At 38.5% G+C, this 20,031-nt stretch overlaps 1 protein-coding gene across 8 annotated transcripts in view; it reads left to right on the forward strand.

Moving 5' to 3' along the window:
- The window catches only part of LOC308069638 (palladin-like), a 148,080-nt gene that overhangs the window by 78,042 nt on the left and 50,007 nt on the right, over positions 1-20,031 (forward strand). For 2 of the 8 annotated variants that reach the window (XM_080402290.1, XM_080402291.1), the window contains exon 1: positions 2,316-2,907. The exons of the other annotated variants lie outside the window; for them this stretch is intronic. The gene's annotated coding sequence lies outside the window, so the exon portion shown is untranslated. Of the gene's footprint in view, positions 1-2,315; positions 2,908-20,031 lie in introns of those variants that run through there. 8 annotated transcript variants of the gene reach the window in all.

The following is a 20,031-nucleotide window of genomic DNA, read 5'->3' on the forward strand; positions in this document are numbered from 1 at the left end:
TGAAGATTGTCGAAGTTTCAATGAATGCTAACAAATACAACTTCAGGCAGGTTGGCATTTACCTGTTTTACTAATGGCATTTACCATTACCTCCATTAGTTAACAGAAATTAATTGTTGGGTTTTTACAGCACTTTTCAAAAAAACCTGTTTGTTATAATTGTCATTACATTTTTAATATTTCATTTAGATTAAAATTTAAATATTAGAAATTGATTGGAGTTGTATGCAATTGTCTTTATGTGTAAATTAGTTTCCTTCCTTGTAGTTTGCCAGTGATGCTGTACATACTCCTTAAACTAGAAACAAATGTTCCTAGGGCTAGAATGGTAGGCAGAGTTGTTTACAAGAAAGAATCACAGATCATATTAAGTTTTAAGTTAAGCATATGGTGTTGTTTCCTTTCTCCTTGGATCTTTATCTCACATTGTGCCTCATGTTTGGTTCCCAGTAAGTTGAGCTTCATTTTCACTTTCCATGCCCAGTTATGCTTGTGGAGTCACAGTGAAGCATCTTGAACTAAGCTGATGTGCACAAGCTGTCTTTTGGCTTTCATCTTCCATCCCCATGAAGTGAACATGAGCATACATGCATAGACATAAAATTCTTCTCCAAAATTCTTGGAACGTGTGTGCAAAATATGTGCAATGTAAGAGCTGTGACAGAAGAAAATGTCAGAGAACTCAGTTGCCTTTACTGCAGTATTAACTCTGTTGTAATCAAATGCAAAGGAGAAGGTGCAGCTGAGAGATGTGAAGTCCAGGTACTGTTTTTCTGTAATTGGCTTTTCCTACTGCACATCAGTCTGTTCTTTGTTTTGTGTTAGGTTATCAGCAGCTATTACTGGTTGAACTGTGTTCTGCTTGTTAGATAAAATACTATCCTCGACAAGCATACTTACCCAAAATCATATAGAGACCTGGTTAGTGATGAGTGATACTCTTTTTATCTTTGTACCGTCTTAATACTATGTGTATGAGCCACCATGCTTCTTCCCCATAGTCATGTACCAGAATTGGAAACCGAGTGCTAGTGCAGTGCTGGTCTTCTCGCTGCCAGGATCTGGCATGTCACTCTCTGTGCTAGCAGTGGGGAGATGTTTTATTTCCCCCTCCTTTTTTCCTAGTTGGCAGCGTTACTCGGTTCTCCTTGTTATGCTCTGGAGCAATTGAGTGATGTGGAGAGTTCTGAGTCCTAAGGAGGGCTGGGTGGTGAAAAGGAGGGGAAAATGTTGAGTAAGGAGCGCAAGTTTTCAGTACCATCTTGACTTGCATCGTCCACTGTAGAATGAAATTTCTCAGATACAGGCCTTGTTCGTCTTGTGGGTACATACCAGTTGCAGGAAAATAGTTACGATGATGATGTTGTGTAAAACCCAGACATCCAGAGCTGGACTGTAATACATGCTGATTGGAAAGAAGAAAGAGGAGCACCCTTGATTGCAGCTGCCCTAAAATCTCTTAACCATTATCCAGGACGTTTAATAGTAGTGAGGTAAAAGGCAGTATGTTTGCATGCTTATTTTTGCTGTCCATGTTGTAGAAAATTCAAGTGAGACCACTGATCACTTCCATGGATTAAGCATGGGTTTGAGAATAGATATATCATTTTGAGATTGGCCATCTTGCTTTAAGCAGATGTTTAAGTAGATGCTACTAAGGGTTAGTTGTGTTCCATGATTACTTGTAACACTGATGTTGGCATGTAATCTGTAAGAAATCACTGGATCCAGACCAAGTGGGTTCCAGTGGGAAGGGTATGAACCACAACAGAGATCTGTTCTTCAGTCTTCATCTCCTTAATAAAAAAAAAAAAAAAAAAAAAAAACCAAAAAACCAAAAACAAACCCAAACAACCACCAAAATCTACCTCCAATTTATGTCCTTAGTGGAATATGCAGTAGTAATGAATGTATTTACAGTAAATGTTTGACACTCTGGATGGTTTTACATACTTCGACTGCAAAAGAGCATGATTTTTATCATGTATAGTAAATGTTTTCTGAACTCCGGTACTATTCTTTGACAGGTGAAGACAATGCAGGAGATTGTTTATAAAACAGATGACTATAAAGTGTGCAATAGAGTGATATGGTTTTCCTGAAAAATGTTTTAAATTCAGTTTAACCTGAAAACTTGGGGACTTGAGTAGTGGCATAAGCATTATTTTCAAAGCACAGAAAAGTATTAAAAGGCTTTGAAGAATAACTTGAGACACCACTTCTGCAGTTCTATATTGAAAAGCAGCCATCCCATCCACTCTGTAATGCGGATAAAAACCGATGGAAACTTTTCCTGTGCAGAAAAGCTAACGCAAACCCCGGTGGCAACACTGCGTGCAGCTGCACGGCGGTACGGAGGAGCCTGGGATGCTTCCTCTGCCCTCCCGGCTGCTGCGGCGCCTGCTTCTGCTCTGGTAGAAGTTTCTCAGGCTTTTCTGCTGCCTACGGACGCCGAGTTCCTGGCGGGAGGGGAGCGAGCTTCCAGCATGGGACCCGGACCTTTTTTGGCAAAAGGCGAATCAACAAGTCCCAGTTCTCCCAGCTCCTAGGGGAGAGACTGCGGCACCAGGGAGGGACGATCCCAGTGGCGATTCGCTGCGGGAAACCCACGTTTCCCCGCCGCCCCCAGCAGCGTGGCAACGCCTCTCGGGGAGCCCGGCGTGGCCGCGGGACTCTTAACGTGAAGCCGCCGGAGCGGGACGCGCCGGCGGGGGCTCGCTGAGTGACGGCATGACCCGCGCCGCCGCCCGCCCTATATAGCGGCGGGTACCTGCGGGCACCCGCCGCCCCGCCCCGCCGCTCCCGCCGCCCCCGCCCCGCCCCGCCGCTCCCGCCGCCGCCGCGCGCCCTCGGCCCCGGGAGCTCGCGCTCGGGCGTGCGGTAACTGTCCGCGGAGACGTGGCCCAGGTAAGATGGCAGGACGCTTTCACGAGTTCGTACGTGACGCGTTTTCTTCAGACGAGGCGAACGCAGGGCAGAAGCGGTGCTGAAAGGCGAGGGGTCGGGGCAAATGAGGCGGCTCGGTAACCGGGTCGGGCTGACCGCGTTTCCTTCGAGCGTTTCTTTTTTGCACGCCTCTCCCTTGCCCTTTGAGCTTGGCCACATCGGCTGGAGCTGCATTCCAGTCTGGCTGATGCATTTCGTTTGGCGACCTTGGTGTTTCCAAATACAGAAAAGATGTGGTGGCAGCGGTTGTGTGTATCTCTGTAGCTCAAGACTTGCTAAATCAGTTGTTAGTTTGTTTGTAAATGTGACAGAGCTGTAAAATGCGAGTGCTTTCGCAGCCTTCTTTGTAGGAGACCTCTGTAGGAACCCAGTGAAACTCCTGGCTGAAAAGAGAGTTGGTAATGGGCAGGAAACTTGGTGGTTTAGAAAACTTACTATGACTTCTTACTGAAATGAAACCAAACTCAAAAAATTATTTTTTTTTTACCTGTGGAATTCATTAGTCTGTAAGGGAGACATATTTGGTGTCTTCGCAATGATGTATGTACTTCTGTAGCCAACTTTTTTTGTGGAATGTTTATCATTCAGTGTTGAAAGGAATTTGGCGTTAGATAGTAACTTTGTAACTTCTAACAGTAATGACTTCTGAGGTTTTGGGGTTTTTTGGTGGTTTCCCCCCCCCCCCTCCTTCTGAGTCTGTAGCAGACATTTGCTGAAATTTTAGTAGCGAAGACCCCCCTCCAAAAAAAAAAAAAAAGAAAGTTTGAAAGTTTCCTGGCAGCAGGCGCATAATTAGAAAGAAGGCTGGGAAAAGTAAGACTGGCCTTCCTTATAATGATGTGTTTACAGAAACTTGGAAAGCAGAGATACGCATTGGCTATCAAAGAGAAACCAACGTCTGCTGTTGGAACATTTGGGTCAGCTTTATATTAATGAATATGGCACTGCAGAGCATACATCTAAAAATAGGAATGGACACATTTGATGTTTCATTAGGCTTTGAGGTCAAGAAACTTTTTCCACGGTATTCTGTGGCTGTGTTGAGCTGAGAGCATGACTCCTGGGACCAAACCTTCTATTTCTGAAATGAACTCTTTAAGATGTATTACATATTATACGGAAAGTTTTATGTCCACGCACAAGTCTGTGTGCACTGAAATCCCCTGGAGTTCTGGGGTGGGAAAAGTTATGATGATGTTCTTAAGGAAACCCAACAGTTTCCAGGCATCCAGAGCTGGTCTGTGATTCACAATGCATACCAGACATAGAAGGATTAAGATATAGAACTGATAACAAGAGGATGGAAAAAAACATTTAAAAAAGTTAAATGGTACGCAGCTTATGTCCATTGATTGTATCTAAACCATTTTGCAATGAAAAAGGGGGCAAATACTTGTGAGCACAGGATTCTGAGAGAGATTGTGTTGCATCCTGCTTTTGGATGGGGAACAAAACCTGAAGGAATGGACTATATATGAAATAGTATTCTGGTACTAATTTTCCTGGCCAGGAGGAGGAACCCTGTGGGGGAAAAGGTGGAGGCAAAGGGATGAGTGAAGAAAAGAGACTGGGAAGATCAGTGAGGAGGTATGCAGGTGTTCCTGCAACTCTTGAAACTCTTAGGAATATGCAGGTAGGATTTTGTTGGAATTAGGAGTGTCCCATTTGGATAAAAAACATTTATCTAATCTTTGAGATAGTAGAAACCCAATAATCACAAAGTCAGAATTTACCAAGTTACCGTACACTGCAATCTGACGTAGAAGTTTTCCTAAAATTGGAATGGTGGATGTGTGGTAAAGGTTTGTTAGCAATTGGCAGATATGTTATGTAGCTTTATGAGAGCCAAGTTAGGTTGTTGGTTTTTTTAAGTGAAAAACTGTTCTGTAAATTTGAAGTGCATTTTAAGTAACAATAAGCAGCTTGATGTATCAGGATTCCATTAAAAAGCACTGTTGTAAATAAAATACATGGGTTTATGTTCTCATACTTGATTAAGTCCTAGAAAATTCTCTATTATCTTTTTTGTAAGAGCAGAACAGTTATATTTGTTGTCCTGGCCAAGCTCATCTTGCTGGACACATGCACCTGTTATTGTGGGCCTGTTATTTTTGACAAGCCTGTCTACTGCTTTCTCTTTGCAGAGGCTGTGTGATGATTGCAACATATAAAACTTCACAAAGTGTTATTCTACAGTAATTACTGATTTTGTACAATTACAATTATTGTAAGGTAATTATTGACATCTATGGTTCCAGATAACAGAAAGCAACTTACTGTTCTCTGCTCTGCACTGAAGACTTTTCTGAGCTTGTATGACAGTTGTGGAGGTCATGATAGTCTAAGTGCTCCACAAACACAAATGTGGTTGTGATTTTGTCATCCACTGTGTGGTCTATATGACTACAGCAGCCATTTCTAACAGCTATGTTAGAACAGCATGCCTCCATTTCTGTAAGTACACGGTGGTAAATTTGATGAGTAATGCTCAGCTGTTGGGCTTTGGGCATTGGAAGACAAAGGGAGCTGTCTGGCTGGAAGTGGCCTGTGGGATGCTGGTCAGCCCACTTACATGGAAAATTCTGTCTTTCTCTCCTGTACAGAATTTTTTTCTATTGCTTTGCTTCAAAATGATCTGTGAGAGACTTGACTTTTTAAACTTACCTGGTTCTCAGGTGGGCAAAGTAAACTGATCTTACTTGTGAAATAGTGTATTTGATGGGAAATTATTGTATACTTGAAACAGCAAATTAATTTCTCAACCAGTTCTGCTTAAACTTGCTGCTTTGTGATTTTACTCATGCCAACATTAATGTGGACCCATGTGCCTGGGAGCAGACTACAGCATCAATCAGTGTGATGTCATGTATATAGGTTTTCTCTGTGTGTATAGCATCATTTCCTGTAGATTATGAATGTTGGTAGGCACTAAATCTGAAAGGCATGACGATAAAGACCTGTGGTTTTAAAAAGCTGAATTTCTAAAATTAAAATGTGTAGATAAGGGAAGTGTGCAAGGTGCAGTGAGAAGAAACGGTCTAAAAGATTAAGATAAGCATATGCACTATTAGTTACATAATTTCTATATGAAAGATTTTATGTTATTGTCATGTGTCTCTTCATTTGCTCTTTACTCTCCAAGAAAGGAGTCTTCAAGTATTTGGGGATCTGCTGGACCTTTACTGATGTGGGAAGAGTTGGTGGCCCTAAGATTTTGTTTTCCTAATAAAAATTTCAGGGTTATGTAGAACATATTAATTAACTGATAGTCCCATGTATTCATGATAACATAATCATTAGCTGAAGATCTTTCCTGCTGGGATTTTTTTAAAAATCAAAATATGCCTATGGAATTTTGTATTCACGAATCATGTGCCATCTTGGAAATACTCCCGTTTCCTTAACTGATAGCACAAGTGCTAGACTAAGTAATAAAGTTCCCTTTGGAGTGAAGCTCCCACTCAGTAATAGCAATACTGAGCAATGATGTCATAATGACAACACATCCATTCGGAAGAATTAGGAATACATTTTTGTATTAACCTAAGTTACAGTATGCCCAGAAGACTCATTTTAACCTCTTCTGCAGAAAGTGAAGAGTCTTTTGTGACCACAAGTGTCAGAACTTCCCTGGAGCATTACAGATTATTTAACATTTTGGTATTCGTATAATTAAAAAAAAATATGCTTACTATGCCACCATAATTATCATAGAAGGAGAACCAATAACTGAGGCAGTTCTTTTTATGTGTCAAGTATACTTTCTGGATTAGCACACAAGTAGAAAACTTAGGAAATAATTTTCCTCCACTCTGCTGTCTAGACACTTAACATGGTCCTTCTCCTAACTCCTTGAGACATTCTAGCCCTTGCCAAGGCAGGAAGTTTGTATTTCCTTTATTGAGGCAGAAAGTGATTGTAATTATGTATTGTGTATGGCACTCCCTCGTACTTTCCCTTTCCACAAAGGGAAGGAGTTTAAGATAAACAGCATTTATTTTTAAATAAATAAATACAGTGGGCTCGATTTATTGCTGGCCCTTTTTCTCCCCAGTGCACCTGCATGAGATGAGCCAAGAAACAACTGAATCTGCTTTCCCTACTTTGCATAGTGTGCGTATCTCTCCAGGGGTAATTGACTAAGAAATCTTGATTAACTTAGATTATCTTAAACTATCCTTTGGTAGCAGTCATTCAGAATTCATTCCAGTCCTTCCCAGGACATTCTTCTCAGACTGGGGAATTCTATTCCTTCACGTCACCAAAAAATGTTCCTTCTTGAAATAGGATCTGGATTTTGTTCATTATCAGTTTCAGAAGATGTCTATGTTATATGTGCTAGTCTAAAACAGCAGAAGAAAAGAACCGGTTCTTCTAATTCTTTTTGAAGAAACCAATCTTATATCACAGTTCACTGTAGAATATTTCAAACAGAAAGTGGCAATGTGGGCCTGAGTTCATAATTCAGCCTCAAATATGTGGAAGAGTTATTTAGTTGAAAAGTTGAGTCTGTGTGTCAGGAGCTGCTATAATGCGTTGCCAAAGTATTGAAGTTTTTGTAAATGTTCATAAGATAGCATGTCTCATTTGTCCTTTTGGGTTTGTGTGAAGTGAAGGCTTTTAGGGAAAGACAGTTATTTGCAGGCATGATGTGTCAGCCAGCAGAAATATACAGGAAAAAATTTTTTGCTTTTCATTGGCAACATGGTTACATTTTTTTTCCCAGGCTAAAATGTAAAACTAGATTAACACACAAAAGTCTGTTTTAGTAATGTTAACATCTATACCAAACAACTAACCCCATCAAATTCACTGAAGTGTGATATTCTTGTTTTGTATGCTACTGTACCCATTAAGGCAACATAGTAGCAGAGGTGTGCATGTAAATAATGGGAAAATATAGGGAATTCAGTTTACAACATCAGTATTTTAACTCCTTGCCTTTACGATCTTGAGTGGGTTTGTTTTAATCTTTGCATTTACAAGAAAATGACTGAACTTTGCTTTAAAAGCATTACATTTAGATGAAGATTCAAGCAGCTGGATTTAATTTTTAAATTGAAGTTTAAAAAGAATTCCTCTTCTATGATGAAGAAGAATCCGCTTCAGAGAGCAAGAAATGCAGGCAGGCAGTATCTGGTGGACTTGGGCTCTAGTGAAAACGAATATGGACTATTTGGATTTTTTGTGTGTGCTGCTTCTGCTACAGAATAATTTTAAAAGTATGATCCCAGTTCTTCAGCCACACTGAATATAGAAATCTGGTTTAAATCAAGACCTGCATGTGTTACAGCAACTTTTCTCAGGAGAGCCAACCTGCTGGTTTTAGGCCAAGCTTTAAGCTGGGCTTGCTCCTACCCATTTTTGTGCCTTACTCACAACTTGGAAGACTTATCCTTTAAAAAAAGGATCGTTATGTTCTCTTTGTAGTTGGATTTTATCATCTTTTTAGATTTTTTACTCTATGGCTGAAGTCATTCTTCTGAGTAGGCTGAATCACATTATGGCTGTAGTCACTAGAAACAATTGTTTCTTTCAGTTCTGTTTTAAACACCATGTGCGTATGTACATGCAGGTGTGTGTAAAATGTGTTTCTGATTTCGAAGAACAGATAATGCAGATATTTTATTTTTTTTAATGAGGGGAGATAATGCAAGTCTGTTTCTGTGTGCATATGAGTCTAATAGTATGTGAATATGTATGTGTGCATCTGTCCATACAGAGCATAAGTAAAAATCTTATCTGACTCATGGGGATGATTTGTTTAAACCAGCTACTAAAGTGCAAAACAATTTTAATAGCCAGCTTTGGCTAGCAGAGCAGATTCGCTGAGGCAACTTAGAAAGTTTTGCACAAACTAGAGTTTCCTTGTGCAGAAACCCAGCGGTGCTGTATTTCTTTCAGCCTACCTCACTGTACTTATTTTGGCTCTGAAATATAAAGCCTTTCTTCTCAGCATTTGAAGGTTTCAGGAGGGCACCCTGATTTATGTATGTATTTTGCAGTGACCAAAGATCTAGTGACTTTTTTAGTACAAGTGAGGCTTTGAAAAGCCCGGAGGTGGTCATAATATTTTGTGGCTGGGGTATTTTCATGCAGTCTGTGTTTGTGTGTGATCTGTGTTTCCTGTCAAAACTTTTAGGGAATTAAATGAAAGCATGAGTTACTTGGTGTTGCATTACTGATGGTGAGTCTGTTGCGAGATGATGCCATTTACTTCTGTGCAAATACAAGGTGCCTAAAACCAGAATTACATAAAGAATTTTTTTTTATTTTGATATTATTGATATCCACACTGACAGAGGTGTTGGGGCATAGCTGTAAATGTCTTTCAGACACTTTCATGAAAGGGGTCCTAGGCTTCAGAAGTGTTCATCAGTGTTACTCAACTGACAGGCCACCAGACTGTATATTTTTCCCTATAAACTGCAGATTATTTACAGTGAGGCATCAGAGGCTTTGGCATTTTCTTTTCCACAACAGACAAGTTTCCTCATCTGACGTGGCCAAATTCCATTGTTTTTCTGTTTCCAAAGCTACCTGATACTTTTCATATATCTATAATCACTCTCACACACCTAGGTTCAATGTCCTTGCCAGATCATGTTTATTCTTTCATGTATAACCTTTGTAGTCGATTTTTTTCAGGCAGTAAATAGTTTGCCACACTGCTTGGCCATGTTCTAGGGAGAAAGTCTTGGTTTCCTATAAATCTTCATAGGTTTTCTATCTTTATAAAAATCTGGAGATCTTTATGTAACACAAAAAGGAGAGACACTTCTATCAGTTTCTGCAGACATATGAAGTCCAATTTATAAAGTGAGACTACGGAAGTTCAAACTATATTGAAAGTACATCATGTTGTCTTCTGAGTCTCTGGGATGTTACATGTGGTTTCCATTCTTTTATCTTTAGTGGCTTTTAGAGTTTCTGCCAGAGATTTTGAGGTTATTAACTATTTAACTTTTTTTATGTTGTTCATCAGTAATTTCTGGGAAATGATTGCTTCCATTTTCTGCTTTGTATTAAAGTACCCTCTAAACTTCTTTTGTTTAAAAAAAATATTAAAAAACTTAATTGTATTTCAGGAATATTTGTGCTCATAGGACAGCTTTCAGGGAAAAAAAGCCAAGGTTAGAAGCTGCTTTCATATATATGCAACTGAATTAGATGAGTGTTGCATGTGTGTTTGTCCACATAGATGGAAAGGAAAAAGGGGTGCCAATTAACATAAAACCAAAATGGTATGTCAACATTTTCTCAAAGAAAGAATGAACTATCAGCTGCTGACTCTGAGGTTACTTCTGTGGTTGCCTCTGGCCCGTAAAACACAGTGTCTTGAAGCGTTTCTGAGATTTTAGAAATAAAAATTATACATTTTTATTAAAAGTTAAAACTCTAGGTTCCTATGTCCCCCGTCCCTTCAAAAATTAATGGTATGCTAATGGATGGTTATAAAGAGCCAATTAATATGAAGAATTGTGTTTATCTGCATCATATGAAATATCCTGAAAAATTAGCAGAAGTCTTAGAAATCAGGATCTCTTTGCCGTTTTTCCCTTGCTGTCTCACCAACTGTACAGCTGCCATCAGCAGCCAGCTGCAAGCAACACAGGAGCCTTCTCTGCAGCCCTAGCAGGAACATACTGCAGTAATCTAGTCTTGATGTCAAAGGCACATCATGCGGTACGCGGACCGGCGTGTGGTGGAACTATCCCCAGGATGGTGAAACTCAGTGCTGACCGTGTGCATTACAGTTAGCTCAAGATCAAGGGCCCAGTTCCAACTCTGAGGAATCTTTTAAGGAGGGAAGCAATACTTTCTGGAGTATGTGCTGTAAATGATGTTTAATGAGAGTAAAATGACGTGTTAAAGGAGCGGGGTTTTGTGATTGCCTGTCTAAGCTTTATCTAAGTACATCTACTCTATGATACCTCTCTGGAAGTTTTCTCACCACAAGCAAATGATCACAGGGATTCTGCAGGTTCACGGAAGTATCAAGAAATTTAGACCCCAGAAACACACACACACAAGTAGCAGATGTTCTGTTTGTTACAGACTCCAGTAATAGATCAGGACATTCATATTTGAGTGCAAATGTTATAACTTAGTTGCAAGTTCTTTTGCCATGCACGTCTTGAGTTGAAGCAAGCCCTTCCTACACTTCTTACAAGGATCTGATTATTATCTATGAGCATGGCCTTTTGTGTGGTGAAATGTTTGGTTCAGAAAAAGTATTGATATCTTTCATGCTAGATTTAGCATGTTGTTTTACTAAAAGGCAATAAAACACTTACTTCTTGTTTCATCCTCTTCTGAATGCAGTCCGCTCCTCCTATGGACTGCTGGGCAAGACTATTGCATCCTCACTTTGAAGGCTCTTTGAATTTAGTAACTTTGTAAAGATAACATTCCTATTGGATACAAACTTTGGACTTGTGTGGTGGTAGAATGTAACTAGAAAAGAAGAGTGACCTAGGGACAGTTAATTACAATGAATTACAAAAGAGTTCTGTTGGCCACTGGGGCTAATTATCGTTTTTCAACTAAAACACAGCACTCACATTATGTCCTTTGGATTAAGATAGATGTTTGTGCTTTAAGCATTAATGCCTCCAAATGCAAAAGACAGGCCCTGTTTACAGAGTGAATTCTTGTATGAGTACTGAACTAGAGGAACTGTTTGCAATGTTAATATTTGAAGTAACATGCTCATTGATAAAGAGCAGAGCAGAATAGAATTGGAATGCATTTAAGCAGAAAATTGATCCTGTGGTAGATGAAAGTTTGAGGGTGGGGTGTGTGTGTGAGTGTATTTATATGAACATACAAACCTCTGAGATGCCTACCACTTTTACTAAGTATCCTCCCTTTTTCCCAAAAAGGTTTGGTATGTCTGCCAGAATTTCCAGTACTGGCAGAGCAAAGTTGGTTATGCAGAGTCATAGAGGATTGAATAATTAGAGTGAAACTGGTATGTTTGGGAGACATTTGTAAAACATGTGACTAGTACCTTTTTATTTAATGGAAATGTTTAAAAAATGCCAGGGCCTTATATAGAGAGTGCTACAAGATGGAAGCAGCTCGTCTGAGAGATTAAATTCTTCACAAAGCCACAATTAAATAATCCTTGATGTGCTTTTGAGTTAGGGAAATTGTCTCTCTGTCATCATTGATGGCCTTTCTGATAGAGGAAGAATCACAGAAATCTGCTGTCAAGCTTTCTGAGTTACTGATCTTAATTATTATGGTTGGTTGGTGAGAATTTTCTCAAATGCTTTCTCAATTTAATCACCTCAGATTCCAAAGAGCTTTGTTATAGGTTGTCCACTGAATTGAAAATGTCTTTGTCAAGAGTCACTTAAAAAAGAAGGAAGCTACAGATATGATTAGTTTCTCAGTTAAATGCCCCTCATTTTGGAAAATTCAGGGTTTGCTTAAACCACTGTCCCCTGGCAAAGTTTGTAGAATAATTTAAGCTTTCATAGTTGGTAGAGGTAACTGCAGCATGCTGCATAAAGGACAGGAAAAAAGTGGTGCAAGAGCTTTTTGGAAGATGAGGGACATATGAAAAATGTATTTCCCTAACTGGTCTGAGAAGCAGTTCAGTGTTTCAGAGTTTTGCTTGGATGCTCTTGGGCATACACATTCAGGTTTAAGTTAATTTGTTGTCCTGTAAATTGCTGACTGTGCCTAATATTCCTGATCTCTGTTATCAGGTCTTTCATTGTACAGGTTCCTGTCATATGAATATTGCACATTGATGTGCAGATTGGCATGTTGTGGGGACAAGGGTGTGTGTTTAAGCTATCATGCTTTTGGTTTAATTGAACCATTTCAGAGCCTTTTTTCAGAAAGTATTAGTAGCTTTGCTGTGGTAATAGTATATATTGTCCAGTGTTTTTAATAACTGCCTTTCTAATTAAATTCTCATTGAGGTGCTAACTCTTGAGATTTATCTGTGGCATGTTTGGATTTCTTATTCCCCAGCTAAATTTGGTTTACATTATAGTGTTATCAATGAATTTATACACTGACCTAAAAACTGAAGTATACGTAAGCAATCAGGTAATAGTGTTGTACATCACATTCAGGTTATGTCAAGTCAGGCTATGGCTGGGAATAAGACAAAGTTACAAAAATCTCTAGGAAGTTTCAAGATTAATTAGTTATACCTCATTAGCTCTATAAATTTGGCTGTTTCTGTTCCAGAATAAGTGTATACACTGTAAGTAGTTTGGAGTACCTGTTGTGGTAGGAGTGCCTCTTTTAGTATAATTCTGCCTACAGATCAGCCCAACTGATTCCTTCATCTCTAGTTTCCTAGTCCAAACCAGAGCAAAAAGCAACATTTCTAAACTGTAGTACTGTAGGCTAAAACTACTGCAGAAGATTGCATAGTACAAGGGGTTGTTAAGCCACAATTGACTGAGTGATACTTAGCTGATATTGGAGGAGATATCTTCTGATTTATATAGTATTTCTAGATATTTTAAATTGCTGTTCACCTGATGATGGTACAGTTTCTTCTGAGGCTTCATTGTGTGAGCTTTCTCAAGATGTAATTGATTTTGGCTTGCAGTCATCTTATGCTAGTTTTGCAATGCAGAGTTAATATTTAAATTTAAAATTATTACTTTTCCTACAGTTATCTGTACTGGAAAGAGTTGGTGTCTTTGTAGCTTTTCTATAGCTCAGGCAGTCAATTCATTAAGTAGCAGTAATAAAGCAAGTTTAGACAGTGTAAACCATAAAAGATGCTAAAATATGTCAATAGTACCTGAAATTTGAACTGTATGATTGCCTTTTTCATGGTCACTTAGCAAAGTAAGTTCTCCTGAACTCCTGAGAAATTCTGCCATACCCCTTAATAGGAAGGTTTTCCATTCCAGTTTTTGAAGCAGATGATGTCATTCATCACTGTTATTTAAATTACCTGGATTTGTATGCTATAATAACCATTCTCTGTGATTGGAATATTTAATTAAAACTTGTGAAAGACGCCAGTGTGACACCAGGGACACTGAGTTAGCATCACCAAAAATTTTTACGCTCTTTTATGTATAGGGACATCTTCCAGACATGAAGAAGAATTTCTGCGTTTTCACAGTTTAAATCTGCTAATAGAGGTTGACATGAAAGGTAATATATTTAGACATTGTGACAACTTTTCCGGGAAGAGAGCAGAGATTGACTCACTGCAATCATACTACAAATGCTAATCAGATGTTTTCCATTTCTGTCACTACTGATTGGACTTAAGTGGGGACCTGACTATGAAACCTTTGCATCTCCAAGTATTTCTGTGCCATTTAAGAAAAAGCAAATCAGAGATACGTAATTCACCTTAAAAAAGTAACTCCTGAGGCACTAACTAAAATTTGAAACAAACTCCTGTAATACAAGGTTGAATTTTTACATGTAAATTTTCAAATTTGACAGAAGCTAAATTCATAGACAAGTTGCCTGATTTTGAGAGCTACTAGTTACTGTTGCTCCCATTAGTTTCAACGGAATGTCTGTGTGCCTAAATTCCTGATGTCATTTACACAAGTTTGGAAAGCTGTTGCAGCTTGCTTTTTCTGTGATAAAACAAAAAGATGATAGATTTGACATATACGTGCACAGCTAGTGTATCAGTTCCTCTTGTAGCTGCTTTATATAACAGGCTAACTTGCATAATAGTAGTGCTAGGATGGATGGCAGAGAGACTTGCAGCTGATTTTTTTCCATTACAGCTTACTTTAGCAGATGTTTTCTCCGTTTCCAAAATAACAGAGCCACACAGTACAATAGTGGAAACTTAACAAATAATTATAATAACTTATTTAGCAGAAACCATGTCGTCCAGTCGGCAGGTTTTGGTGCAATTTTATTGAGACAAAAGATTTGATTAATGTTAGATAAATATAGCTGCCATATTATTTAAAACTGTGTTTTAAATCTAACTTATTTCTACAGCTTTGCCTGACCTTCCCTGAAGACTAGACCTTAATTGAAACCACTGCTAAAATGATATTTTAGAAAATGAGCATTGGCTGATGCTAATAATTCTACATATGGTTTTAGAATAAAGAAAACCTAATTATTTAGTAAGTAGCCAATTCATGGATCAACAAAAGTAACACAAAGATGGAACTGGTGAAGTGAATATTGTTATTCATGTTTGTCATCCAGGCAATCAAGTCTTAAGCTACATGTCTTCATTTTTAGTGTAATGAAGACCTGTACTGTGTACCTGGTGAGAGTGTTTGAAATCTGCACAAATACCCTCTGAAATCTTCAGATAGTTCCAGCAATGGAGGTGAAATTTACTCCAGTTATTCATTGTATATCCTAACCAGTTTAAAATCACTTTTCTCTGTTGTAACCTAAACTTTGGCTTTATTTCCATTAACAACTTCATTAATTTTAGGGCAGTTGATTAAAAATGTGTTTGTGAATTAAAACAAACACGTTGTTTGGACACTGCCATTCAGAAGTAAAGTGGATATAAAAGTTCTTTCTTATCCTTCATGATGACAAACTTAAGGTATGGCTTCACAAACCCTACCTTGGAAGGGACTTCCTCAGTGGCAGTGTGAGCCATGCATGGGAGGTTCAACTCTCAGATGCTCGCTCCTGGACGAGCACCACCTTTCTGTTCCACCAGCAGAACCCTTTGGGTGGCTGCTCTTTAATCTGAAGCAGTGAAAAGATCAAAATTTAAAACAAAACAATACCCCCGAAGAAACCAAACAACAAACAAAACCACCAATCCACCCGATTCTAGGGTTACTTTCAACTTCTAATTCGCTTGTCCCTTCTGTTTTAAGGGTCCTAAACTGTTGTGCCATCACAGCTGGCTGCAAAAGAACAGGGAAGGGCTCACAGAAGTATTTGGAGATGTCTTACTGAGCAAGGGGTACAGAGAATCCATGGTATCCTAAGACCACATGATTCCTAAATGAGAAGATTCACGATGTATTTGGTGTACTCCAACTTACATTTATTTGCTGCATACCTTTACTCAGTCAGCATTTTCTTTCCCAAGAGTCACTGATTTAAACATGGAAACATTTACTGTAAATTTTCAAAGGTTGTATGCTGCACAGCTGCAGCTAAAAGCAGTAGGAGCCACTCAGTGAACTTCTCTCAAACTTTATTGGAAAAAGCAGAGGACAAAATGACCTACACTGACTTTTTGTACTGTGGTAAATGCATTTGTGTGTTTGTGTGTGTGCGCGCACGCATGTGTGACAGTGCCTAAATAAATTATGCTCTCAGTAAAATTCAGTGCCAGCGAATAGTGCATGCAGACTTGAAGCAGAGTTGGATTATTGCTGAGCAATTGCACATTAGAAATACAAAAGCTGGAATTTATGTTTACATTAATTACAGCAAGAACATGAATTTCTTTGGGTGCTTTTATTCTTCATGTACTATGTTGATTGCTTTTCATCTCTCAATATATAGCATGAACAATAAAGTCTAGAAATCTCAGTAATGGATGCAAAAAATTGAGTGCAAGGGCTATCTTTTTCTCAGAAAAATCTTGTAGGTCTGCTGAGTTTTGCTGCACATTTTATTTATTTTTACTGTGTACAATCAAGGAGTCCTATTGTTTGTGGTGAAAAGCTTAACGTATATGGGTAGCAACATCTGGCTCTCAGTAAATGAGTAGCATATAATATTTTGCAATAATTAACTAGTTTCTTCAAAATGATGTCATACTAGAGACGAGGGACGGTACTGATGGCACCATAAAATAGAGGGTTTGTCTTTTTCAGGATGACAAAGAGTAAGCAACAAATAAAACTATGGTAGATGCTTGTGTCTCTGTCCTGCTTCTCACTGGTGGATTAGGCCTCTCTCTTTAATTTGCCACTTTCTAAGGTTTCTGAAGGAAATCCTGAGTCTGCTGAAGTAAAGACACAGGAATTAGAACTTCATCCCTTGCTTTTTACTGGAATTATGTACACCTTACACATACCTTTTGCTAGAGATTATGCAACTCCCCTGATCTGCCATTGGTGATAATTTAAAGGTGGTTTTCATTAGAGGTTCTCCTTTCAGTGTTATACTGGGAGCTCCAGCTCGATGTTCTACTCCTTTGCAGCTAACTAGTGGCCTTATATGATGATCCTCACTGAAGACGTTGTGGACACTTCTGAGTATTTAAAGCAAGATGTTAAGTTGCAGTAGAGGTTTCCTATTAAGGAAAAGTGATGTAATGTCAGTGGAACACTGCCAACTTCTCTCTGCTCATTTTATTTATATTAGCTGCATACCAAAGAAAATGCCCCATAAAACATCAGTGCTCCTGGCTATATTTAGCCAAGCTAATTTACTAATACCAGGAGATTATGTTTATATGCAGTGGAAATAATTATAAAAAAGATTTGGGGGCATCTTATTGAAATAAAACAGGTTTAAGTTTGGAAAAGTAAATACCAGATTTGCTCCTGGTCCATAGAAAAACTCTGGAGTATCTTTTAGCAGTTATACTTTCAACATACTTATTTCTGTACTGAAAAGCATTGTTTAACATCTTAATTGAACTATTTTGCTGATTGTTTAAAGAACACAAAGTACAAGGAAGTTATTTACATTGATCTGTGTCTTTTTAAGTCTTAGAAATGCAGATGTTCTTACATTTAATCTATGTGACTAACACTAATCATGCCATATGGATTCCAATCTGATCTGCTGGCCTGAAATATTTGCCTTCATCTTTATACGGAATACACTGTGATATTGTGCCTTAATTTTTTTTCTCCCTATGTTTAAAATCAGTCTGGCTTATCTTTTGTTGATTACCTTCCCTGAATTTCCTTTAGGACTACTTTTTATGTGAGTAAATGAATCCCCTTTATAATGAGAAAATTTCTTTGTTCTACAGCTGATGGTGTTGGTAAATAATCACCAGATTTCTTCCTGACTCTAGCAACGTTACTTCATAATGCTGTTAAACAATTTGACCTTTTCTATTAATTTTACTCCTACATGGTGACTCTAGCTGGGTGTGGTAGTGTTAGAACTATGCATCCTCCCTGATACTAAGTTTGCCTAAAAGAAAATTCCCCATCAAAGTAGCTGAGTACATTTGTAAACTGCTGATAAGAGCTGTCATACTAGTTAACTACATAATGCATGTGAAAAAAAAATAATAGTACATTTAAATTAATAAATTAAATCTAGTGTAACTGTGACTCTCTTCTTTAAGAGAGTCTTCATACATTCTGACATGTAGCATCTAAGTTACACACTCTGAAATGCACCCTGGAGGTTTTACTGACTATCTAGGACACTGTACTACTACTCATGTAAGTGAGATGCCAAAGACAAGATGATGAGAGCATTTCCCTTTGTGTCTCCTTTTGAGTAGAAGAATTAGAGCAATATGACAGCAAACAAGTGCTGCAAGGCCAGTAGAAAAAAGCAAATGATCTTTAGGCCTATCACAAGTCAAGTATCACCGTTTTACACATCTGGAGCTTATTTTCAAAATATAAAGCTATTTAATATATAGAGGATTTCAAAATTATTGAGAGATTGTGTTGCTGTTTCCACATATGCAGATCTTTTCTCATTTGTTCTGAATGATTCATAAGTACATCATGCTGCTAAAAAATCATGAGAAAAATTTTTGAGTCAACTAAGGGTCAAAAAATATTTCCTTCGGTTATGAAGTATGTTAATCAAGCTGGGCCTTTTGCCATACAGATTCCTCTTAATTTCAAATATCAGATTTTAAACATAAGACAAATCTAAACAAAACAAAAAAACCTTGGATCATGAGGTGCCATTTCTAGTATTAGGCTCCTAAGGACAAAAGTTCTCCCTGGTGTAGAAGATCAGACATAACTAATCTGTGAAGTATTGCCTGGACAGTGTACAGCAAGAATTATGTGCTATCAATTCTTGCTTAGCGAAGTTTATTTCCCCATTTTTAAAACTAAGGCCTGGTGGATTAGTTATTATTTAAGTAACTTTAATACTGAAGTCTTGAAATCCATTTGGAAAACTGCAGTCTCTGAAGGTTTATGAAATGACCAAAAAATGGACAGCTTCAGACAACATTGCCTTTGGGGCGTGAGAACGTAATTAATGTGGTAAGTCTAAGCGCACAGGCTCGTTACAGTCCTGGCATGCAAAAGAGGATGACTGTAGGGGAATGAACTTATTTTCCTCCAGACAAAAATACTAAGCACCTCAATCTTTCTGCAGATCTAGGTGCTCATTTTCCCTGATATATGGCACAACTAGTCAGAGAACTTAAATGTCTGTGCCTCATGTTGCCCTCTATGACAAAAACTACAGTAATTTAAAATGGTCTCTGGTGTCTCTAGCTTTTTTACTTTCATTTAGTCATTCCTTGTTCTGCAAAAAATTATCATATTTTGTATAAATTGTCTATTCAGTTAGCTGACCTCAAATAATCCAAATGCTTTTATTATTGTGCAACACCCGTTAAGTGCTGTGTTGGAGGTTTCTGCCTGAAATGGAAAAGGAATAGAGGGATCTTTCAAATGAGAAACAGGGTCAATGTACTGTGTAAGTTTTATTTATGACTACAGAGTAGCTTTAATAAACTGGCCCAGAGACACAAGGGTCATGCAGGTTCTAACACCTAGAATAACTACCCTTTAGTTCACAGTAGAAAACTGTAGTAGGTAAGTGTATTTTAGGCTGGTGTTTTCTAGAGAGTGAAGCATGCATTTCTAGAGAAGTGAAGTGGAAGGTAATGTCACACATTTTGGTATTGTACACCCTAAGTAGCGCTTCTGGAGCTAACAAGGGGGGGTGAAGAGGTGACGATAGCCCAAGGGGAGAGGCAGGGAGACAGACAAGAAGGCAGAAGTTAGAGAGGGGGAGGTCAGTGAGAAGAAAGATTGAAGACAGACCAGCATTATACCATGATCTGACTATGGCTGAGAGGAACAGAGGATCATGTGGAATCTCATGGTTCATACATTCACAGATGCTGACTGTAGTGCTACCAGTTTTGGTATTGTCAAAATCCCTCTGTCACTGAAGTAACCTACATGTCCAAAATGATGCTTCTGATATGGAGCTATAGGCCGTTTATTAAACCACAGACAG

Source organism: Falco punctatus (assembly GCF_963210335.1).
Source record: "Falco punctatus genome assembly, chromosome: 1".
NCBI classification, from domain to species: domain Eukaryota; kingdom Metazoa; phylum Chordata; class Aves; order Falconiformes; family Falconidae; genus Falco; species Falco punctatus.